The 25,407-nt window shown below is 49.7% G+C and overlaps 2 non-coding genes across 2 annotated transcripts; both read right to left on the bottom strand.

Moving 5' to 3' along the window:
• Positions 1–8,729: 8,729 nt before the first annotated feature.
• Positions 8,730–8,871, bottom strand: LOC144102857 (U4 spliceosomal RNA). Its single transcript, XR_013308239.1, has one exon. It is a non-coding gene; the product is annotated as a U4 spliceosomal RNA (small nuclear RNA).
• A 5,688-nt stretch (positions 8,872–14,559) lies between these two features.
• On the bottom strand, positions 14,560–14,701 carry LOC144102860 (U4 spliceosomal RNA). The gene has a single exon (XR_013308242.1). It is a non-coding gene; the product is annotated as a U4 spliceosomal RNA (small nuclear RNA).
• Between the last annotated feature and the right edge of the window lie 10,706 nt (positions 14,702–25,407).

Raw genomic sequence — 25,407 nt, 5'->3', positions numbered from 1 at the left:
ATTGTCTATAAGTTCGGACATAAGCATGAAGACGCCGACACCTTCTGTCGTGCGCCTGTCGAACGTGCTACACCCGACACGGACGATGACGTCAGCTTCCTTGGGGTAATCGATTCTTCTGAATTGTCAACTCAGCAGCGCGCCGATCCAATGTTACGACCGCTCATTGATTATCTGGAAGGTCAGTCGGCCACCGTGCCTAAAAGTTTTTCTCGACACCTGTCGTCGTTTTCCCTGCAACGAGGCGTGCTCTATAAGAAGAACCCTGGTTCCAGTTCGCGAGCGTACCTCCTCGTCGTGCCGACAACACTTCAAGAGGAAATCCTTTCTGCGTGCAACGACGAGCCAACCTCTGGCCATTTGGGCATGCTTTCCAGAATACGCCAGCTGTTCTACTGGCCCAAACTTGTCACTGTTGTGAAACGCTACGTGCAGAGCTGTCGGCAATGTCAGCGCCGTAAGGCCCCGGCCGCCAAGCCTCCGGGGTTCCTCCAACCTATTGCACCACCATGTGCCCCTTTCGATCAGGTCGGCATGGACCTTCTGGGCCCTTTCCCTTTGTCCTCGGGTGGCAACTGGTACATCATCATTGCCGCAGACTACCTCACTCGATACGCCGAGGCCAGAGCCTTACCTCGTGGCACAGCGTGATTAGAAAAAATTTTATTTACATATGTACACATGCCAAGGTTACCGGATACATTTGACATTCACAAGTTGACATGACGCTCAGCATGTAAGGCGAGCCAATTAGAGTGCCAAAACATCTTTGAATAACTAACAGGAATTTCTTGTGTGCGATTTAAAGCGGCGTGGCACAGCGTTCGAGGTTGCGGATTTCTTCATGAAACAGATCGTCCTTCGGCACGGCGCCCCGACCTACGTCATTACCGACCAAGGGACCTCCTTTAATTCCCAGCTGATGGCCGAAATTTTTCAGCTGAGCGGTACGACCCACCGTAAAACTACTGCTTACCACCCGCAGGTAAATGGGCTGACAGAGCGGCTTAATGAGACCATGGAGGACATGCTGGCGATGTACGTCGATGTGCAACACAGGACTTGGGACATGATCATACCGTACGTGACATTCGCCTATAACACGGCAGCTCAAGAGACGACCCGTTTCACACCGTTCCGCCTCCTCTACGGCAGGAAGGTTCAGACGATGCTCGACGCAATGGTCCCTTGCGCAACTGATGACCAGCTTTCTGCTGACGCTGAGGAGTTTGCCTACGAAGCTGAGCAGGCTCGTCAGCTAGCACGTGTTCACATCACACAGCAACAAGACTCACACCGATACAACCTCTGGCACAGACAATTCTTCTACAATCCCGGCGACCACGTTTGGGTATGGATATTTGTTCGACGGCGAGGCTTGTCCGAAAAACTACTTTGCCGTTATTTCGGTCCTTATAAAGTATAGCGGCGCGTCAGCGATGTTTATTACGAAGTACTACCGGACGCGGCACTTTCCCAGCAGAGAAGCCGTCGACTACCTTGTCCAGAGATCGTCTATGTTATATGCATGAAGCCGTATTTTGCACTATGACCCCCAGATACTTCGAGCATTTCTTGTGTGCTTGTGTGTGCTTGTGTTCGCGCGGTCATCTGAGCGCGCTTTTTAAGAGGGAAGGATTGCCAGCTGGCGCTAAAGCAAAAAAGACGTTGGCGCTGCTGGCGCGCGGATTGAAGGAAGTTGAAGTTCGCCGTTTCTCCGACCGAAGGACGTTCTGCCGAGTCCTCTCTTGCCGGGCCCCTGTCTTGTGACCAACACCGTGACAATATGTGGTACAGTTATGGTGTCGAACCTTTGAATCATGACCTGTAGTTGATCTTTGACATCTGACACTGGGTGACCTTTGGGTTGACCTTAAGAGCATCCGATGGGTTAACATGAAGCCATGTGATGAGTAACCATGTGTGCAGAATCTTTTCACTGAATTCCAGGCTTAGACAAGTAAAGCCCCTGAGATTTCTTTTCTGTTTGAAGTCAGGCTTGTCAAGGCAGTCCCGGCAGCACCAGGTGTGGACGTCACTCCAGTGTCCGCTTGGCCGTACTAGCGCGAGCCAAACCCCCGGCACAATTAAGAGGGCGGTCGTGTGTACGAACAGTGAGGCTTGTTTTATTCCAGTACGATCAGAATGCTAAGTTGTAACGACACACTTTATAAACGGCACTTAAGAGTACTCCGAACAGACACCATGGAACTTAAAGATCACGGCCAAGTTTTGTTGGTGTTTAAGCATACAATCAATTTCCCAATTTTTCATATTCTTGCGGAAAAGCGCATGTTGAGATTTTTATCGTTCTCTCAGCATGCCAAAACAGGAATAGCGCTTATTTTGGACATACAAGTTCTCGCTTCGTTTTCCGTGTGTATATATAATCTGCCAACAAGTACGCTTCCTTCAACGGATTCATTTGCATTAACAGTTAGTGACTGCCTCTTAAGCAGCCGTGTCTCAGCATGAACGCGCTGAAGCGCTCTGGAATTTATAGTCAGCAGTTTTTACAGGAACTATAACCAGCGATTACACACTCCACCCCCCCCCCCCCCCCCCCCGCACCTTTACCAATGCCTGATATACGTTTTGAGGAGCAGCCGGATATTACAAAAGTTAGCGTACACTTGGTGGCCGAATATAGGGACGGCATTGTCTACAAGCCTATGCCATTTTAGAGGAGACGTTGCTGTCTTCGGGCGGCCGGTGAGCCGCTAAGAACCGCCCAGAGACCATTACCTCCGGGAGCTGGTTCCGCAGACATCCATGTGCCAGCTGCTTTCCGCATGTTTTTTTTTGTTCGTATGGCTTTTGCCTGTGCAATATATTTAGCGTTGACCTGTGTCCAGTGAGCAATTGGGCGTTTATTGGAGGAAACAGACGTAAAATGCGAACGCTGCTGCAAGAAACGTATGCGACGCCAGAACCGTATCCTTGAGATGTGATGCAAAGTTTTAATCGCGATGGGTTAGAGCCAAATCACTAGACCGCCTGGTTTCTGTCTGGATGGTAATGTTTGAGCTCAGTACGGACGAGAACTTGTCGTCAGTTTTGAGCCAAATGTGCACGCTGTAGTTTAGAGTGATGATAGAGAAAGAACCGGAATGGCTGCAAAGTGGGACATTGTCTTGTTGACTACTGGCTGGCATAATACAACTGACCCTGAGAATCTGCTACAGCTTAGGTTTGCAAGAAGCCTGTGGGAACTGGAAGTTATCCCGTCCAGTTTTTACACGTGACAAACAAAAAATTACCCGCGGCAAGTAAGCAACTGGGACCAGAATCGGGCCAGATCGTCGTCTCGGAAAGACTTCATTCGTACGTGGAGCGATGCGCATTCCACCAACAAAGTCCTTTTTTTTTTCAGCACGCAGAGGAAGTTGGAAGGTAGTTTGAATCACTCGAGTTCCCGCAGGGTAACAAAAAAATTACGCAGGGAAGACGTCCAATAATTTAAGAAAGGCGTTCTTGATGCGTTGCGAGCTCGGAGGGGTATTTGCGCATGCGCAACATGGCGCTTCGCCGAGACTCGTTTCTCATTGGCGTGTCGAGGAAACAAGATGCTCTGAGACTTTGCACATAACGAACAAGCCGTGTATTTTTCTTTACGTTACCTTCACATTTCCTTGGTTTGTCGAGTTCGTTTTGTAGATAGCAGCGAGATTTAGTATAGCGGACAGTACCGGCGCAGACGTACACCGGACGAGACGGTTGTCTTTTGCGCATGCGCGGTTTCAAATGCACGGAGACTAGCACCTGCCACTGCCGGTCCCATGAAATAAGGAAAAGATGGGAGAGGCGGCACAGTGCACTAGGTTATTCTATTCACTGTCTTCCAGGTCTCCAACTGCGGCCTGAGGAAAGCGTACGGGAGGTCACGTGGGTCGGGGTGCTCTTGGCAACGACCGGAAACAGCGTTGCAGATATACTATGGTGAGGTAGTATCTCTTCCGGCTTTGCAAACTGTGACGTCACGGCCTACCCTGCACCTTTTCCTTCCTCTATGGCTTGCATGTCTAGATTGTGCCCCCCAGCTGCGAGTTCTTTTTTTTGCGTCTTTATTCCCCGGTAAGTTTTTGTAGCCGACCGTACGTTTGCAAAGAAGCAGTAACCACCCTTACAAAAATTTCTGTCCAAAGACTTCAGTCTAAAAAGTCTACGGATAGCCAAACCCTAGAGAACTGTCTAAGTAATACATTTCTATAGACAGTCTATAGACAAGGTTTAGACTTATGGCCGTACACATTTAGCAGACTTCTCTATATACACTCTACAGACTCTCCATAGACAAAAAGAAATATCTGTAGACCGCAATAGTGTCTATAAGAAGTCTATAGACTGTCTGTAGACTTTTTGTAAGGGCAGCAGTTAAGTGACTGTGCAGACAGTCTTGGAATGCATTTAAAAGAGGAGCGTGTGTGCGTAAGAGATGGCACCAGGCTATACTGGTACGATCCGCGCTGAGCCGAGTACTGTCATAGTTTCGTCAGGAACTATAAAGTATCGACCTTCGCTCCCATTTCTAAGAAACTCGCATTTGCGATTACATTGGTTGTCGAGACTGCTGAACTACGCAACTGTACACTGTTATTCAGTACATAAGGAGACATCGGAGGCTACCTCGCTGCTTTCGGCGAACAAAATTGGGCGTCTGTGGGACGCACCTTGTGAATGTGGGCATGCTTGCTTGGACGCCAGAGTGTACAGAGCGCAAAAAAGAGGTGTGCACATGTATGTAACAGTCCGCAACCCTGACAACTTTTCAGGAAGACGCATCGTGTGGAAGTGGTACAATGGGGACGATATTGCAGCGTCATCCTGAAAGCAACCAAGATTGCTTCTCAACCCTCCCTCAGCCAGAGGTGCGTTTGTCAGAAAGAATTAAGGGTCCCGTACGCACAGCCACCTCCGGGCGGCATCTCTAACACCTAAGAGAACCAGACACCCGTAATGAATTTCACAAGTATTCGTCACAGGCAAGCTAATAGTGAAGAAAAAACGGGTTTTTTCCGTTTTTACTACATCGCTATTTATAACGAATATACCTACCCCCCCCCCCCCCCCCCCCAACAAAAAAAACAGTTACCCCTAGTTTTTTCTGCTCTGTGCTGAATAAACAACCGCGATTAGCAGCCTTCGGAGGACTACGCTGTCTTCAGGACCAGGATATTCTTCTGGTCCCAATGACAGACGGGAGCGATTTTTGGCAGCAAACGAGTAAATTTATGCATAAATTAAATCGCTCACAACTGTCGCGCTACCCTTCCATCAAGCCTGGCTGCCCCAGTTAGCACATTTAGTAAATACTAGTAGTGCCAGAACAAGCATACGAACCGCCCTAAGAAGAAATAAAGGATCGCACTATGGTCACCGGCGCTAAGACGGACCTCCTGGACATTTTAGGCTTCCAGCGTTGCTCATTAATCGCGTAGACAGGATTCTGCGGCTCTCTCCGAGGATTACATAGGCTCTTCGTTTACGTAAATGCATCAATTTTTGTGAAGCCAAGTACTTGTGCCGAATTCAAATAAAGACAGCATCAAAGAAATGAATAAAAACGAACATAAAATCAAATAAATAATTCTAGAATACAGAAGGCTCCAAGCGCGTTCTTTTCCGAAAAACTGCAAATAAAATCAATTCGCCGCGGCTCATATGCACAGCTTTCCAGACGTCACACTTATAAACGGCAATATGAGTAAAGACTAGATAATCACACGTTCAGAAGAAAGTTTCCCGTGGGGGGGAGGGGGGGAGGGGGGTTGCAAAATTAGCTGGAACAAGTTGGCCATACGGGACGGTTTTTTCTATCATAAAAAGGTGTTCTAAAATGGGGCACAGACTTCGTATCGGAAATAACTATTAGCGCGTTCCCTACAGTCTGATCCAGCGGCCAATATATAAAACCACATCCCGGCAATCCAGCGCGACCAGTACACATCATGACATCCGTTAGTGTCAATGCAGCACAGTCACACTCATGGACAAAAACACTCGGCAATGGACTCAGGGTCGCAGTTCCTTGCTCGAAACCACAGCACTGACTCTACGCATCACGGTATCCGCTTGAACAAGCCACGCACGTCAGAGTTGCAGCTGTAACACCACCTGCTGATAGCCTCTACAGCGTACGGAAGAAGAGAGCAGTGGATGAGAGGTTGAACAACGTAAACTGTTCCACCTGCGCTTCGCGTCGTTATGGGCCGTCGAGATCGAGATGGATACCACTTGGACAGGTCGAGATTCGCGAAGCGGTCCAGGGGAGTTCGGAGCCTAAAGTGCCAACCGACTGGAATCTGAATGCATGAAATCGAGAAGCCAAAGCGGTTCGATGCTTCCTTCTGATCTTGCGGACACGTGGTGAAGTATATACATTGTAGAGTTTAGGGTACTGGACGCTTCTGGCAACGGTTACAATGTGACTCGGACAACCTGCGCACACCGGCCGATGATAAATAAAAAAATCCGTGACTCCGCTGACCTGGAAGACAGCAGCACGAAAGAGCGCATGGCCAACACTTAACATTTAGGATAGCGTTCATCGTGAGTTGCCCGTCCCTGTATACTACGGGTGCATCTTGCTGCATCCTCGTAGCCAGGCCGATGGGAAATGCTACAGGTAGGGTGTACTACGCACTGAATGCTTTGTGACAACGAAGAAAGATGACGTGGCCTTTGGGTTTTCACGCTGGCAATGCGCACGGGACGTGGAAGAAGCAGTGATCTCCGATCACCCGTCATCACGTTTCCTTCGTACACATCTTTCCCCCAGGTCGTCTGTCTCGAGGAAAACTGGAGTAAGCGTTCATTCGCTGCGCTGTAAACACGCAGCTTTGGAGCAACTCTAGAAGGGCGTCCGATTTGGACTCCGTTCGGCATTCTGAGGCAGTACTACGTTCCTTCTAGAGACAGTCACGGCGATGTTGACGTCGCTACGCAGCGCCCATCCTGCAGACAGAGCACTCTTTTCGACCAAGCACAATCCCTGCTTCGGTTCCAAGGACGCAGACAACGCTGATCTTAAAGTTCGCAAACAATTTCAGCTAAGTATGTATGCCCTCCGGGTTGCGTGAACATTCCCATACTTGTCAGACTTCGTTCCAAATTATCCTGGAACAGAGTTTACGCGCATATTACGTAACGTGGTCTTGTAGCAAGCTGGATATTAAAGATGCACGCCTAGTACGGCTGGGTAGAACTCGCAGAGACGTCCTGTTCTGCGCTTAGGGCTTTGAGGCGCCTGCTGGGACAAGCTGCAACGTCGTTGCAGTCTTAAAACTCGTGCTCTTTCCTCTCACGTCATGACGGAGGGGGAGGTCACGACGACGCCGAGGGCGCCACGACCGGAGCCGCTGTGTGCGACGTCCTGTTGCCACCTGCTAGCCGAACCTGTCTCCCATCGCGTTGCCGAACGTCTTCTTTGTCTTGAATGAGCGCGGCTGTTCGACAAGCCTCGCCTCATTAAACGGCGGTGCTTCCCGCGTCCTGCTACGTTTGTCGGTGACAATATCTTGGGTCCAAATAGGACCCGTACCAGATATTAAATCAGAAAAGCGAGGCAGCGCGCACACACGAGCTTATATACTCCTCGACTTCTTGCTCCTCCTCTTTTATGGGACGTCACCTACAGCAGGGACACCAGCGGCTATTACACCAACTATCTCGACTTTGACCTTATGAGCCACCTTGGTGTCGAACCTGACTACCACCAGTTATGCTCATGGTTTGAACCTCTACCTACATTCAAGGTTAAACTTGCGGCCCCGCTGACGGCTCGAAAAACTTGCGTAGTGAAGCTTAGCGCTTCAAAAATTCGTCGGACACTTAAAACTGCTTACGTGTGGGAATGCAAAACCATTACAGTCCCTGGACGCGTGTGACACCACCCGGAAGCCTGTAAAAAGAACGGTTGCATTACAATTTTGGTACGAAAGTATGGGAAGGCATACAACTGAAGGTGAATATGTTGTTAGTTCGAATGCCTGTCGCAAGCTAGGAACGCTGTACGACTAACGGCTTACTGCATCAGTTTTGGCACGTAAGTATGGGAAGGCATACAATTGAAGTTGCAATGTCGTCGGTTCGAATCCCTGCCGCAAGCTAACCTCCAACTTGACTAGTACATGTAAGCTATGAGCAACGAGAAATCGTTTGACACCACCTGGAACGTTGTGCGACCAACGGTTGCCCCGTAATTTCAGTACGATGTATAGGATTGCCTGAAGTGGCGGCGCTTGGGTTGCTCTGTGCGCCGTACGGCCGCTTGATGACGTCAGTTCCTTGCCATCGCTGGGATTTTCTGCAGCATCTGCGAGTACGGACAAGTATTGCTTTCGCATTAAAACTGTAGGGGGCACTTAAGCTCAGTCTTAAGGATACGGCGCGATCGAATTAGCGGGCTAACGCCTATATATGCGGAACTGGTCATTCTCTACTGTGCGTTGTGCAGCGATTAAGCGATGCGCCACTTCCCTGAGATGGCTGCCACCCGTGCGACTTGTGAGCCCCAGGTTGCAACGCAGATTGCGATGATGTCGCAACGTCACGTCTAGAGTGGTTCTATAGAAACTTTTCACGATTCGGACCCATAGTTCACGTATGGGAACAGTTTGGATAGAGATAAAGGGTTATGCGCCTCCCACGATAGCACTGTAAGCGCTAGCGCACCTTAAATTATTATTGGTAGCACTACAACAATTTTTCCTTTTGATTAGGTTAATTTGGCCCCGGAGGGCCATCCAAAAATTGCCTCGGCCGACGGTATTTCACGTCGTCCAGGCGGGGCATTGGGAAAAGTTTTCAACTAGCAATAGTCGCTCCTCAGTCGAGACTTCATGGGATGCGACACTGCCTCTGCGCAAAGCTGACACTGCAGTGGACAGTGCCGAAAGCACTCCTCGCCATACCTCCTTCTTGCGCTGGTTTACAGTGTGGCTTAAGCAAAGAAAAAGCAGTCACACCACTGGCTAATTCGGAATACGCACTGCACGAAAGATTGGTCGTGTGTATGCAGTAGCAGCTTTTAATTTGAATCGAGGCAAGAACTCTTCTGTGAAGCATGTTTCTCTGTTCGTCACGCAACATTCGAACACTCTCCAGCTGGCACCGACAGCGGGACATGTGATGGCATGCGTCATCTTTGCCCTCAGCTCTCCTCCTCTCCCGAATGATATTCCTGAGCCACGTGCGCCTCAGCCACGCGACCGCGCGACCACCTGGGCAACTGGGAACAGACACATATCCAAATCCCCAATTCTGTGTGTGACGGATGCGGTGCAGTGGAAACACTAGAACATCTGCTCCTTCGCTGCTCCGCGTTCGCCGATGCTCGTCGCGATATGCTCGCGGCCTATAGGGCGCAGGGCATACTACAAGACTCCATCAAGACGCTTTTATGGCCGCAGGGCAGTGCGCGCACTCGTGAGCGAACTTTGGTGAGCCTCTGTGCATTCCTCGAACACACGGGCTTGACGTCCCGTCTGTTCTCCGTCAGGTAGTTACACGCAGTGACCGAACGCTCCGCGAGTTCTACTTTGAACGATTAATAACTGGACGCCCCACTCCAGTTGTGACCAACACAGTGCTGTGCGCGTGTGTGATTTAATTCCTCTAAAATAAACTAATCACGCGCACAACCTGGACACATTTCTTATTGTGTAAATAGTTTGTACATATTACTTCTCCCCCTGTCCTCTATTCCTGTCCCCTCACCTCTTTCATTTCATTTCTCCATTCTGCCTGCTGCCCTTTATTTCCGCTGCCCCAGCTCAGGCGCTTCAGTATCGATGGCAGATGCCGGGGCTAGCAAAAATCTTTTCCTTCCTTTTTACTAATATTTTTAATAAAACCACTACCACCACCACCAATTCTGTAGCCTTCTTTTCCTTTCTTTTTACTATTATTTTTAATAAAACCACTACCACCACCACCAGCTTCCATTCGGAAGGTTGGTTGGTTGGTAACAACTTTATTTAAGGTCCTGCAGAGCTTTCGCCGACAGGGCGTTAGGTATCCCACGTGGGGACGTCGAGGTGATGCTTCGCCGTCGCCTCGCGGGCCTGCTAGACGGCCCAGAGTTGGTCACCGAGGCTGGGGCTGCGCAAGGCAGCGGCCCACAGCGGCGGGAGGGTTTCGGAGTTAGCACCGTCAGGGTTTTTGCTACAGTCCCAGAGCATGTGGGTTAAAGTGGCGATATCCGTGTGGCAGACCTTGCATATATTTGTCGGGTATGTGCCGGGGTAGAGCTTGTGGTATCGTCCCGGGTTGGGGTACGTGAGCGTCTGCAGTTGTCTGAGGGCCACCGCGTGCGGCCTGTCCAGCTTGTCGCTGGGCGGAGGGAAGGTTCGGTAGGCCGGCAGAGGGCTTTGGTAATTTCTTTGCAGCTGGTCAAGCAGTCTTTGGTGCTGTCCCATTGGACGACGGTCGCCGGCGCGGTTCGCGAGCTCGCGCGCCTTGGCGTGTGCCGTCTCGTATCGGTTGCGATATGTCTTCGATACTTCTCTATGTGCGCCGGGAACCACTGAATTGTGGTTTGAAAATCTACCTCCCGCTGGACTTCTCGATTGCTCAGGACTCGGGCCGCGCTCTGTGAGATCGATCTTTTGGCGAAGTTTCGGACCGTTTGTCGCGAGTCGCAAAGAACTGTGGTGCACGTCGGATCCGTGAGGGCGAGTGCCACCGCCGCTTCTTCTGCGCGCTCGCACGCTACACTTGCAGTTATGCGCGTTTTGCCGCTCGAATCGACGACCGCAACCGGGAATCGCGAACGTTCTGCGTATTCTGCGGCGTCAACGAAACTTGTCCCCGTTTCGTCTCCGTGGCTGTGTAGGAGAGTTCTTGCCCTGGCTACTCTTTTTTCTCGGTTGTGTTCCGGGTGGACGTTTCGTGGAATCGGGTCGACTCTTATTGTTTTTCTGATCGCGTTCTGAACGGCGTCTTTGTGGCCTTGTGCGTTGTAACGGATGCCGAGACATTCCATGATCTGGCGTCCTGCTCTCGTGCCCGCTAGTCTTTCTAATTGTGAAGGTCGCTGCGCCTCGGCGATTTCGCTAAGTTTGTTGTGAAGCCCCAGCCGGAGCAATTGGTGCGTGCTGGTGGACTCGGGTAGACCCAGTGCTATCTTGTACACCCTGCGGATGAGGACGTTGATCTTGGCTTCTTCGACCTTGTACCAGTTGGGGAATGCCGCGAAGTACGCAATATGGCTCATGACGAAAGAGTGTATGAGTCGTGTGATACTCGCCTCCCTCATTCTGTTTCTTCTGCTAGTGACCGTTTTGATTATTCGCATGGCGTTAACCGTCTTGTGCTTTAATTTAGTGATCGTTTCGCCATTGACGCCGTTGGCCTTGATTATCATGCCGAGGACCCTAATTCTGCGCCCTATTGGGATGGTTGCTCCGTTGTTCTTGCGTAGCCTGATCTCTTCGTATTCTCGTCTGGTCGTTACCGCATTCCGACCGCCCCCGGGTGGTCTGCCCCTCTGCGTGGGGCGGTAGAGTAGGAGTTCCGACTTTTTCGGCGAGCATCGTAATCCCGTACCCACAAGGTATTCCTCTATTGTCTCGATTGCTAGCTGCAATGCCGTTTCGATGTGACCGTCGCTGCATTCGTGCACCCAGAGGGTTATGTCGTCGGCGTATATGGTGTGCCGGATGTCTTAGAGTTCTTGTAGCTTTTCTGCTAGCCGGATCATGACCAGGTTGAAGAGCGTGGGCGAGATGACGGAGCTTTGCGGGGTGCCGGCGCTTCACAGCGTTTGCTCTTCTAGCTGGATGTCCCCTGCCACTAAAAAAGCTCGCCTGTCTGTCAAGAAATCTTTTACGTAGTTGTACGCGCGTACACCTATGTTTTGCCGCGATATCTGGTGTAAGATCGCCGAGTGCGCGATTCTGTCGAACGCGCTTTCAAGGTCGAGGCCGAGAATTGCTCTGGTGCCTCTCGTCGTGCCGTCAAGCACCTGGTGCTTCAGTTGTATAATTGCGTCTTGCGTGGACAATTGTGGGCGGAATCCTATGATGGATGGTGTGTATGCCCCTTTCTGCTCTAAGTGGGCCTGCCCGCGGTTAAGCAGTGCGTGCTCCATGGTCTTGCCGACGCACAACGTTAGAGAAATGGGGCGAAGGTTGTCGAGGCTCGGCGCTTTTCCGGGTTGCGGGATTAGTATCGTTCTCGCAGTTTACCACTGTTCCCGGAGGCTTCCGCGCTGCCAGCAGTCATTGATGAATGCCGTTAACTGTTCCACGGATCGGTCGTCGAGATTCTTCAGGGCGCGATTCTACTCCCCGTCAGGGCCCGGCGCCGATCTGCTGTGGAGGTTGTGCAGCGCCGTCCTGATCTCTTCTGCGCTAAAGTCCTTATCCAGTTCTGCGTTCGGATCCCCCTCATATGGTCCGTGTTGTGCGGTCGATGTGTGCGGCAAGTACTTCGCTCGTAACCGGAAGGTCACTGCATCTTCACCGTGATTCTCGAGCTCCTTGTGTAATAGACGTGCGAGGGAGTTCCTCTGGCGGGACTTGGTCTTCGTTTCGTCCAACAGATACCTGAGCAGGTTCCACGATTTCACGTTGTGTAGTTTGCCGTCGACTGCATTGCATAACTCGTCCCATTGCTGGCAGTTGACCGTTGGGCAGTGCTCCTCGATGTTGCGGTTGTTCTCCGCTATTTTCTTTCCGAGTCTCCGATTGATTCTCTGTCCCTTCCACCTGGCCAGTACAAAGTTCTTCGCCTCGATGATATGCGCCAGGCGGCTGTCCATCTTGTCAGTTTCAACCTCGGTTTCGACGGTGTTGGTTGACGCTTTGGCGTCTGCAACCAGCGAGCGGGTCCAGGCTTCGATGTCCGTGATCGTATCTCCTGAAGACTGTTGTTGGTCTCGTTTCTTTCTGAAATCTTCCCAATCGGTCCATTTGAATTTTCGCTTACTGCACTGCGCCTTGTCCGGAGTGTGTACGTGTATTTCGACGATCATGTGGTCGCTCCCCAGGTCGGTCGACGTGTTTTTCCACGTGGTGGGCGTCGCCCCGATGAGTGAAAATATTTTAATGGTGGTGGTGAAAATATTTTAATGAAATTGTTTAGGAGGCTGTAGCGGCGGTTGAAGCTCTCAGTCCGGAACCCCATTGGCGTAGGCTGCTGTCCGGGCTCTTGCGATCACCTCTCTTTGACTCGTTTCATCCGAGCTAGTCAGAGCTGGCTCCCACCCCTCCTGCGTCAGCTGGTTATTAATAGTGACCGCCTGATTTCGTTGGCAGGCCCATACCATATGGTACAAGTCCGCCTTCTGTCCACAGAACTTGCATTGTGAGTCAAATGACTCCGGATCTATTGCGTGTAGTCTTCGTGGGTTGTTATAATTGTTGGTCTGTAGCTGTTGGAGGTGTAGTTCCTCCCCTTTGTCTAGTGTCTTTATCGGCGGTGACATCGCACTGCACAAGGGTGGTGGTGGTGGAGGCGGAAAATATTTATTGGCAGATTAACTCACAGAAAGCACTGACATCGCACAGCACAGGGGTCTTGGTGGTGGTGGTGGTGGTGGAAAACATTTATTTGCAGATGCCCTTACAGAAGGTTATGCATGAGCTGACCCACAGGGGGTCAGCCTTTAGAAGTATATGTGGAGGTCCCTAGTTCTGGAGCGCGGAGGCGTCGGTCGCAGCAAGGGCTTGCCCGACCAATGCCCGTTGGGCCTGTAGGTCAGAGCAGCCGAGCAGGGTCGCTTCCCAGTCCTTCCGGATGGAGTTGGGGTGAGGGGGGGATAGCAGGGTTGGAGAGGCAGGCATACACCATGTGGTAGATGTCCGACCATGTGGTGGATGTCCGAAGACTTCTCCGCACAGTGCGGACAACTACCCGAGAAAGAAGGGTCGAAGTGTTTGAGAGCTGCCGGGTGCAGCAAAGTATTAGTATACAGGCTGACCAGAAGCCGCTCTTCCGCCTTTGAGAGACCTTTACACGGGCGGGGATAAACACCGTGGCTAGTCTCATAAAGTAAAACAATGTCTTTGAAGGCGTAAGCTGGAGTGAATTCGAGTTCCTGATCGTCGAGGTCGGTGAGGAATGCCCGGTCAGAAATCGCGCGGGCGGCGGCGTCAGCTGCCTCATTTCCCTCAAGGCCCATGTGAGCAGGAGCCCAAACGATATCCCGGTGAGCGGGGTCTCCGGTGTAGACGCTTTTTTGGAGAAGGCGATAGGCTAGGTACGGTACCGAGCCCTGCTCGACGTTCCAACAGGCCCCTCACGAGTCTGCGCCTTATGCGTTTCGCCTCCATCAGAGAGAGAAGACTCCTGGGGATAGAACAAAGGAGAAAACATCCCTGAAGATGCCCCTAAACCACAGAAAGAAGCACTAGAATATAATAAAGTTTTCCTCCTCCTCGGCCGGGTTCAAACCCGGGAACTCCGGGTTTTGGGTGTGTGTGGTTAGTACATACACTAACACATGCCGCCTACTTTTCTCGTAATCACAGGCCCAATCGATCGCGTTCCCCGCACCCAATAAGAAGGGAGGAAGTTGGTGCTTAAAGCACTCTTTCTTTTGATTAGGTCTATGAGGCCCCGGAGGGCCATCCAAACATTTCCTCGGCCCACGGTATTTTGCGTCGTCTGGGCGGGGCATTGGGAAAAGTTTTCAACTAGCAATAGTCGCTACTCAGTCGAGACTTCATGGGATGCGACACTGCCTCTGCGCAAAGCTGACACTGCAATGGACAGTGCCGGATGGCCCCCCTCGCCATGCCTACTGCTTGCGCAGGTTCACGGTGCGGATTAAGTAAGGAAAAATGCTAGACCACTTGCAAATTCGGAATACGCACTTCACGAAATATTTGCCGTGTGTATGCAGTAGCTGAATTGACGGAACTGCTATTCTGGGAAGTGTGTTCCTCTGTTGGTCACGCCACATTCGAACACTCTCCAGCTGGCACCGACAGCGGGACACGTGATGGCATGCGTCATCATTGCCCCTTTGCTGTCCTCCTTTCCCGAATGATATTCCTGAGCCACGTGCGCAAGGATTTAATTTTGACCACCTGCAGATCTTAGCTTTAACTAACACCACCCATAAATTAACTTAGTTTTGAAGCAAACGACACGGCGCAGTTTCTGTCTTGCATATCGGTGGTACAACTGAACCACGCCGTAAGGGAAGGGAGAAAGGAGGGACTAAGTGAAGAAAGAGGTGCCGTATAGTGGAGGGCTCCGGGATTATTTCGACCACCTTGGGATCTTTAACGTGCTCTGACGTCGCAAAACACGGGGGCGCCTTTAGCGTTTTAGCTTCCATTCGCAAGGACTCTACTGGGACAATTACTGTGATACCAAAGCGGATGTAAGTCGTATAATCTGGAACTACCCGCAGTCTTTAACTTCGAGTCACTTCATTACCGACTCTGATCATTGGGACGCTCTAATGCTCAGCCCCTACCCGGGAACACACATCAAGCTCCTCCAGCTGGCTGAAGACTGCGCCGCTGCCCAAGGGATAGCGGCCGTGGTTTAAGCGGGGGCGGCTTCGGGTCGCTGGTCAGTTTCTGCTGATAATAAAGTTTCACCACCACCACCACCACCACGTGCACAGACATCGCACAGCACATGGGCGCCTTTTGGTTTGGTTAGTTTTTGGGTAAAGGAAATGACACAGTATCTGTCTCACATATCGGCGGGCACCTGAACCGTGCCGTAAGGAAAGGGATAAAGGAGAGAGCGAAAGAACAAAAAAAGAAAGAGGTCCCGTAGTGGAGGTCTCCGGAATAATTTCGACCACCTTGGGATTTTTAACGTGCAATGACATCGCACAGCACACGGGCGCCTTTTGCGTATCGCCTCCATCGAAACGCGGCCGCCGCGGTCGGGTTCGAATCCGGGTAGTCCGGATCAGTAGCCGAGCGCTTTAACCACTGAGCCACCAGGGCGGGTGGGCACCTTTCACAAAACGCAAAAGGCGCCCATGTGCCGCGTGATGTCAATGCACGTTAAAGATTCCCAATGGTCAGATTATTGCGGAGCCCTCCACTATGGCACCTCTTTCTGCCTTTCTTCTCTCAGTTCCTCCTTTATCCCTTCCCTAACGGCGCGGGTCAGGTGTCCGCCGATATGCGAGACAGATACTGCGCCATTTCCTTACCCCCAAAAAAAACAATTTTCAATTTTTTTAGGACTGTTGCGAGACGTGCGACAGTTTACATCATGCCCAGGAGGACTCTCGTGCAGAGCGAGTGCTGACAGGCCACTGCAAGGCTAATCCTACGTGGTCATGAAACGTCATGACTAGGCAGATCTGCCTAATCATGAAACGGTATTGTTTTATTAATTAGAAAGCATTAATAGACTATATCGGCAACGGAAGCGTCCGCAAAAGGTGTCGCCGGATGTGACGTCTTCAGTCATGATCTGAAAAGTTCTGCGGTGATATAGACTGTCTAAAGAATTTCTTGTAAAGGTGCAGCCCGCAGCTGAGTGTGTTGTACACCCGCATACTACCCTACCTTGTTGTACTCGTAGTGGATGGGCTTGACGCAGACGGCCAGCTCCCGCTCCTCGGGAAGCCTGTCCAGGGCCGAATCGTCATCCCGGCGGTGGACGGCCAGCAGGTTGCGCGGCATGCTGCGGTCGTTGAGCCGCTGCACGGCCACCCACAGGGGCGTCTCTCCGGTCATGCCCGCGGGCAGCGGACAGAGCAGGAAGAAGGCCGAGTAGCGCAGGTTCCAGTTCTCGCCGATCAGCTTGTTGGAGGCGAGCACGGTGGCGGACTGGAAGGACTCGTCGTCGCTCATGGTGCGCCAGAAGATGCGGCACACCACGCGGTCCGTCAGGCGGGTTCGAGCCGCGGCGATCACGCGGATCATGCGCACCCGCCTGGCGTCCAGGTAGGCCGAGAACACGTAGAAGCGATCGTTGGTGCGCCGAACCCGTTTACCCTTTTATTGGTCCTCTCAGAAAAGAAACATAAATGAAAGAGAGAGGGAGCCCGGACCAGCAACGCTTTATCGGGCTTAAAGCCAATAAAAAAAAAGAAAAGGAGATAACCGCTAAAAAAACTCAATTTAAAGAGAAAAGCAGGAAAATAGAAACAACAAACAACCAAAAAAACATAAAGCCCAAAAGGCGCAGAACAGACAGAAGCACAGATAATTTCACAGAGAATGTCTGCACAGATGAAGTTACAGGCACAGTTTATCCAGACACCACAGACAGACAGAAGCACAGATAAAGTCACAGATAATGTCAACACAGATAAAGTCACAGGCGCAGTTGGTCCAGACACCACAAACAGTCAGAAGCACAGATTAAGTCACAGAAAATGTCAGCACAGATAAATTCACAGGCACAGTTGGTTCAAACACAGTGTCAGACCACAGAGAGATACATCACTGTCCAGCAAAGGAACACAGAGCACTTGTCTGTACAGAGCTTATGCAGGAAAAATGATAGTGACGAAGGCACTCATCGGGAATGTGTAGGAATTGTGCTGCTGATGAGATGACCCATTTGAATCAGAACAGCACAAGCAGCAGGGTTCTTCAAAAGAGAGGGGTAAGTAGACAGTGTAATGTCAGATGATCAGAGAGACTTTCAACGGGAAACTAAATGAGCAGTAAGGGATCAATTCCGGAAGTAATGACTCACATCTTCGCGCAAAACGCCGCACGAACAAATGATGACGGAGATAAGCCAATTTTTTTAAAGTAGAAAGGGAATCGGCCATGCCCAGTGAGTAAAGTAATAAGAGGACTCCTAAGTAGACGGATGGAAGGAATATTGAGCGTATCGGGGATCCACTTAAATAATTCTGTGCCGCCATTATTTTCTTCCCAATAAGGTCGTCATAAAGGAGTGAAGAATGGTGTCAACGGGAACGCACGCAACGGCGTGAAAGGGTAGAAGTGTGCAAATGGTCATATTGCCCAGCACTACCAGCAGCCTGGTCGGCTAACTCATTTCCATAAATTCCGGAGTGACCCCGGATGTGAAATAAAAGAAATGAGGCAAGAGAAGACAAACGATAGAGATCTTTCTTAATGGAAATAATGTTCGGGTTAAATGAAGTAACTGAAAACAGGGCAGAAAGCAGAGATAGAGAATCAGTGTAGAAATGAACGGGCATAGAAGGAGGGTTATTAATAGCAAACGCAACAGCAGAATGGAATGCTACAAGCTCGGCGGCATAGGCACTTGAAGGTGGTTCTAAGGATATGCGATGAACGTATAAAATGTTTTGTGTTGAGCTAAGAACCACAAAAGCAGCACCAGCACTGTGATGAGTGAATGACTCGTCTGTTTAAATATGCAATGCACTTTGACACGAAAAAGCCAAGGCTTCCTGATAACTAAGTTGAGCAAAAGAAAATTTATATTTCAATGAGGGATGGTCAGACCAGATATTAAGTACTGGCTCAATTTCAAACGGGTTATAAAATGTCGTGCCGTAGACAACGGGTTGTCGTAATGTAAAAAGCATAAACTCTGCACTTAATTGGTCCAGATAAATAGGCAATGGATGAACATTGGCAAGAACATAAAGAGCAACAGTTCTCGTAGTACTGTAGGCACCAGTAAGAGCAAGAAGCGGAATGCGTTGCAACGATAAGACACGATCTCTAAGTTTGGAAGGCGGACAGTGGAACCACCAAGCTGGGGCGGCATAAGTGATTGTAGGAAGAATAACATGATGATACATTAGGCGCAAATGCGATGGAGAAACACGGAAATGGAAACGGAACCAATTAAGAAGCTTGGTCGTAGATGCAATAATTTTCTCTTGCAAATGATTAACATGAGGAATAAAGCTTAGCTGGGAGTCAAGAACAACTCCTAATAATTTAATATTGGGTTCACACTTGAGACTGTAATTGTCTAGGCGTATAGTGGGCTTACGTTTGCGCAACACCGGGACTCCATTAAAAAATAAAACATAAGAACACTTTTGAAGGTTTAAGTGACCACGATACTTGCCACACCAGTTCTGGATTAATGTTAAAACATTTGAACCCAATGTTGACAAGGTTGAGGTTGAGGTGTTGAATGCTACAGGTGGGGTTAGCCTTGCTTTGTCTGCCGGCAATTGCTCCACCGCAGTGTCCCTTCGATATTAACAATGCCGCATCTACCCCGCTAAGCGCACAGTCTCTTATAATAGCACACATTCTCTCCCGCAGTCACCATCTATGCACACAATCAATCCACACAGTTCACATCACAGTCCACTCCAGAAGTCACCATCTATGCACATATTCAGTCACACTAGAACATAGGCCATTGTTGTGCCACACTCCATACACACATTCACTCATAGTATAAAGTAGTCCACTCCGGAAGACACCATCTACGCACACATTCAATCACAGTAGGTCATAGTCCGTTCCTGCTGTCACCATTTAAAAACAAGATCAGTGTTCTGCAGAAATGTTAAAAGAAGGCGTGCAGCCTCCCTTCTGCATGTCTGGTTTCCACTCGGGTAGACAATGTCCTGCACTGTGCTGTGACGGGTTCCTGTCTTCTTGAAGGAAGCGAACATCACATGCCTTTCCGCGTTGTACTTTGGGCAGTGCATAATATAATGTTCGATATTCCCGCACACACCACATAAAGAGCAGAGCGGAGACGATGCTATGCCGGTCTTATGCATCCATGCAGGATTGCGAGCAGAGGCCGTGCGAATTCGATGCAGAAGGGTCGCCTGAGATCTTCTCAGTCCCTTGGTCACACACGGCTTGTGGGACGCACTCCACAGGGTACTGAAGTGATCGAGCACCGTTTTCCTGCAGAGACTTTTCCCATCTTGAGGTACTTTTTTTGATGGAATCCTTGAGAGAGCTTTATGTGCGAGACTGTCTGCCACCTCATTCTCGCGGCTAGTATTTACAGGGACAAGGATAATAGTGTCGTCAGCATATGCCTGAATGTGAATAGATGAGGGGACAGGGAGATTTAAGAGGTCATAAATTAAAATGTTCCAAAGTAAAGGTGACAGAGGCGAACCTTGCGGACTACCGACAGAATAAGGCACAAAAATAGTACAAGAAGGAGATTGATAGGTCAAATATCGGTTATCTAAGAAAGAAGCCAAGAGGGAATATAAATTTCCTGGAAAAAGATGTTGTCTTAAAAAATTTAAAACCAAAGGGTGCCAAACACTATCAAATGCACCTATGAAGTCCAGACAAATGAGAACCACAGGAAGGTTTTGTTGCTGATATGTAAATAATAACTCCCGCAAACGATAGAGAGCCTGAACAGAACTACGGCCATGCGTGAAACCATACTGATTTTTGTGCAGTAGATTAATCTGGAACAGGAAATAGTACAGCCTAACATACAACAAGCGTTCGAGCACTTTTCCGAAAGACAAATTAATGCAGATAGGCCGGTAAGAATTGGCAAGGTGCGCTGGTCTATTCGGTTTGGGAATAAAAATAATCCTTCCAACTCTCCAAGTCTGAGGAAAGTAACCCAAATGCAAAGCAGAATTAAAAATACAGAGGAAAAACAAGGAATAAGCATTAAAGAAGGCGCGAACAACACGAGGAGAGATTAGATCAGGGCCAGGAGAAGACGTCACAGCGATCGAATTGATTACAGCTTCAATCTCCGCAGCAGTGAAGGGTAAATCTTGAACTGAGCTATTGTAAGGCTGTGCTATAATGTCACGAACGTGAGTATGGTATAGAAGATCGTGAGAAAAAGTATCTGTAGCGATGTGAGTACGAAGTAGCAACTTCACAGAGTCAGGAAGCGCTTCATTATACGTGCCATCAGAGTGCTGAAGAGGAGGAATTACAGAAGGGCCCCTGAGCTTGCAAAAGGCATGTTTGTGTGGCTTGCCAAACAGGAATTTGCGCGTAGCAGTGGAGCAGATCTCCTTTAAATAATTATCATGGGTGTTTCGAATATTAGTTCGATACGTTGCAAGAGCCCTATAATAAACTGAGCGGTGAAAAAATCTTAACTGAGGGTCTGTAATGCGCTGGAAACGGCGGTGAAGAGCGCGCACACGGGACCGCTCCATGCTCAAATCATCCGTCCACCAAATGGAACCCTCGGGAAATTTGGGTTTTACCAAACGCAAGTTTTTCTTATATAGTGTCATAAAAGTGTCGTTAAATTTAGCTAGAACCTGATCAAGAGCGGACGCTGAATGAAACTGATGATTATAAAAATATTCAAACCAAGGCAAGGAAGTTAACTGGTAAATTAAACGATCCGAGCTGGCTCTGGTGAGCCGCTTAAACGGAGACACAAGTTGGGAGGAGAACGAATATGTAATAAATCTGTGCTCGGAAAGTGATGCATCAGCACTGACTTGCCAAGAATAGCCCTGTGTTAGCAAATTTGGTGACGCGAAGCTAAGGTCAGTCCAACTTGAAGCATACGGAGTTTCGTAGGTTGCTAAAGAGTCCGGATTATTAAGAACGACCAGGGCATTGGAGGCCGCAAAAGCTTGAACATGAGTTCCTCTAGTGTCAGTGATCTTCCGCCCCATAAAACGTTTTTTGCATTAAAATCTCCGCAAATTATTATTTTATCAGGGGGCGAAGTTTGTATACAAGTAGTAAGCAAAGCAAGAGCCGCTTCAATATCGGCACGAGGCGGAATGTTTACTGCAATAAAAAGAAAATTCTCTGTCGGTGTGGAACATAACATAGCAACAACTTCAGGAGAAATAAAAGTTTGGAAGATATCAAAAGTAGGATTATGGAGCAATATGACACACCTAGGGTCTTGAGGTGCGCAGATTTTGTGAAAAGTAGAGGGAAGTCCTAAAAATTCATTATTGTTGGAGATGTATGGGTCGCTCACAGCCGTTATTCTAATATTGTTGTCCTAGATAAATTTAACCATCCAGGAAGTCGCGCAACGGGTGTGATCTAAATTAACTTGGAGAAACAAAATGTGATCGGGCAAGGGACGCGGGGTAACACAAGGACTAAAGCCCATAATGAGTGCGGGCGCGGATCCTATCCGCATGTTCACGCAAAAGTGAACAAGGCGCATGCCCCGCAGGATGACCGGACGGGCGACCAGCAGCCGCGCAAGGTGCACACTTGCTTCTGAGGTCCTGGACACTGACCGGGCAAGCCGCCAAAGCGTGCGAACCCGCACAGCGGGCGCAGCAAGCCTTCGAAGGATCATTTTGCAACTTACATGCCTTCAAAGCGTGGCCATACTGAGCTCAGTATGTCAGTGTGGGACATACAAATCTTCGCGGACCTCGACAGAAGTCGCGGACCTCGACAGAAGCCGCACATAGCCGAGCGAAGGCAGCGGGGTCAACCTCGAGTATATGCACAAATTGTCCAGATTTTTGGGCAAAAGATAACCTAACCTTGCATCTTGAATAAACAGCGCGAACAAAGACGAGCACAAAAGACAAGAAAGTGAATGACACAGCGCTGACTAACAACTGAGGGTTTATTGCTGATCACACAAGTATAAATACATAGATGTCGGCAATGAGGGAAAGGTTTACAAAGTGCAAAAACCAAAAACAAAACATAAATGTGACAACAGCACCATAAGCACGCTAGAAATCAGCAAAGATTATCAACCCCCAGGAGTGACAGCTCTTTTTGCAGAAGTCTTAGCGAAGGGGTACTTATACATGCATTTCCCTGCTTGAATATGTTGTATGCCTCGATAATTTCCCTCGCAGTTTTTCCCCGATTTTTGGCAATGACCTTGGTTTCATGATATAGCGGTACGCACTGTTTTTTCTCTTTCTTTGCCCATTCACAATCCCGGCAATGAATGCCGAGATGACCTGAAACTACTTTTGACACCTTATAGCTGTGTTCGGTCAGCCTTTTATTTATGCAACGTCCCGTCTGTCCAACGTACTGCCCTCCACAGGGCAGAGGGATGTTATAAACAACCCCCTTATCACAAGGGACGAAGCGTGACTGGTGCTTAGTTGTGCACTTCGCCACTTTTCCTTTGACCTCATTAACAGATCGGCACAAACCGGCCAGACGATCAGGTGCCGAAAACACAACATCGACACCTGCTTTTTTCCCCACTTTTTTCAGAGAGTGTGAAATTCCATGTAGATATGGAATCACAGCGACACGTTTGCGGTTGTTGTCCGAACCCTCGTCGTCTCGTGTAGCCGATCTGTTAATGAGTTCAAAGGAAAAGTGGCGAAGTGCACAACTAAGCACCAGTCACGCTTCGTCCCTTGTGATAAGGGGGTTGTTTATAACATCCCTCTGCCCTGTGGAGGGCAGTACTTTGGACAGACGGGACGTTGCATAAATAAAAGGCTGACCGAACACAGCTATAAGGTGTCAAAAGTAGTTTCAGGTCACCTCGGCATTCATTGCCGGGATTGTGAATGGGCAAAGAAAGAGAAAAAACAGTGCGTACCGCTATATCATGAAACCAAGGTCATTGCCAAAAATCGGAAAAAAACTGCGAGGGAAATTATCGAGGCATACAACATATTCAAGCAGGGAAATGCATGTATAAGTACCCCTTCGCTAACACTTCTGCAAAAAGAGCTGTCACTCCTGGGGGTTGATACTCTCTGCTGATTTCTAGCGTGCTTATGGTGCTGTTGTCACATTTATGTTTTGTTTTTTGGTTTTTTGCACTTTGTAAACCTTTCCCTCATTTCCGACATCTATGTATTTATACTTGTGTGATCAGCAATAAACCCTCAGTTGTTAGTCAGCGCTGTGTCGTTCGCTTTCTTGTCTTTTGTGCTCGTCTTTGTTCGCGCTGTTTATTCAAGATGCTTAACCAACTAGCCCGCCAAAACGTGTTAACCTAACCTTGCAGGAGGATGGGTCCAGATGGAGATCGGGGTTCCGGCGGTTAAGTGTCATGACGAGGTCCTGCGGTCGCACGTCGGGCTCTACCCCGGCAAGTCGAATGTGCGGGTTCTTCTGCTGGGGGACAGGGACATTGATCGAAGTACGAGTAGCCTCGATCCTGGTTATAGCGGCCTTGAGACGGTGCAGGTCCGCAGGGTCCTTGGAGGCAACCATGAGGGCACGACGAGAAGGTTGGAGGGTAACAGTTCAGATTCCCTCGACCTCGGGGTCGATGTTTGCCTCAATCAAAGCCGCCACCTCACGGCCGACGTCCGCCGAGGCCGCGACAGACGTTAGTAACAACTTGTGCGGCAGTTGATCTGGCCGGGAGCCTCCCACAGGGGAAGGCCCTGGAGGACCAGACGACACATTCAAGGCTGCATTCGCGGCATCACTATGTAGAACAACCGGAGCACCACGCAGAGCGTCAGCAAAAGTCCGAGGGACCAGTGCATCCTGCCTCTCATGGCGAAGTTCCGCATCAGACACAGTGACTTTGGCAGACATCTCTCTGAGCTGTGTTCTGAGGATTTGCAGTTCGCGCTCTCGCGCGTCCAAAGAGGTCCGGAGCGTCTGTGAATAGTTCGTCTCGGCAACCGCACAAGCAAAGAAATGTGCTGTTTGGCGGTATAAGCCACAGACGAGAGGCAGAAGAACACCCCGGGCTGCAGGACCTATGATGTTCTCCATGTCCAAAATCGCCGTGACAATCTCCTCATAAACTTTCATGGCGTCGGCCTCCGTGCCCAACTCTAAGCGGGTGGCTTTCGGCGGCTTCAGCGAGAGGGCACCCCCAGAGTGATAGGCAGGGTCGGGGTCCAAAGGCATACCAGAAGGCAGAAGGCTGTCCAAGGACTGTTCCGAGACGACGGCTGGATTCACCCCGCACGAGGAGGAGCCGCCCGGCTGTGACTGGCCATCTGAAGGAGCCCGGTCGGCCATAGTCAAACTGGCAGCTGGTAGGCTTAACCAGCCAGCCGCCAGAGACCAAATCCCGGCAAAACTTCGAAAAATGAGGCACAGACTTCAAAGGCGGGGGTCACTCGGAGGGTCCCTGAGGTCTTACCAGGCCCCTCCGAGAAACAGGATGTGCTAGAAGGCCCTATCACTGCAAAAAAGGCCCTATCACTGCGACAGGCCGCCGTCGCGGAGGCCCTCGTCGCCAGACTGCGAAGGCGTGTATACACAGTTGTGGAGAATTTTTGTCTACTGGCCTGGCTAGCTGGCCAACGGTTTGTGTTGAGACAAAACGTTACACAATATCAATCAATCAATCAATCAATCAATAGTTTTATTTTCATCACAAAATGATGAGGGTTGGTTCAGGCAAGAAGTGGAAACAACTTCCACTTGAAACAGCCTAAACCCCCCGTATATATGGCTTGCAGCGAAGAGGGACACGTGCACAAAACAAGACAAAAAAAGAAAAAAGAACACGAATAATATTTGCGTGCGCAATAAAGCACAAAACATTTGGCACTTAAGATATACATTCTGGTAACTCAAGAAACATGTCAAGCAAGGCGGTCACTAGATCTCAAAATATACCACAAACAGAAGTGCGTCAAGTGATTAATCTGCTTTCTCAGGCACA

This window comes from Amblyomma americanum, chromosome 8, assembly GCF_052857255.1.
Source record: "Amblyomma americanum isolate KBUSLIRL-KWMA chromosome 8, ASM5285725v1, whole genome shotgun sequence".
NCBI lineage: Eukaryota > Metazoa > Arthropoda > Arachnida > Ixodida > Ixodidae > Amblyomma > Amblyomma americanum.
This window is presented reverse-complemented; position numbering and strand designations above follow the sequence as displayed.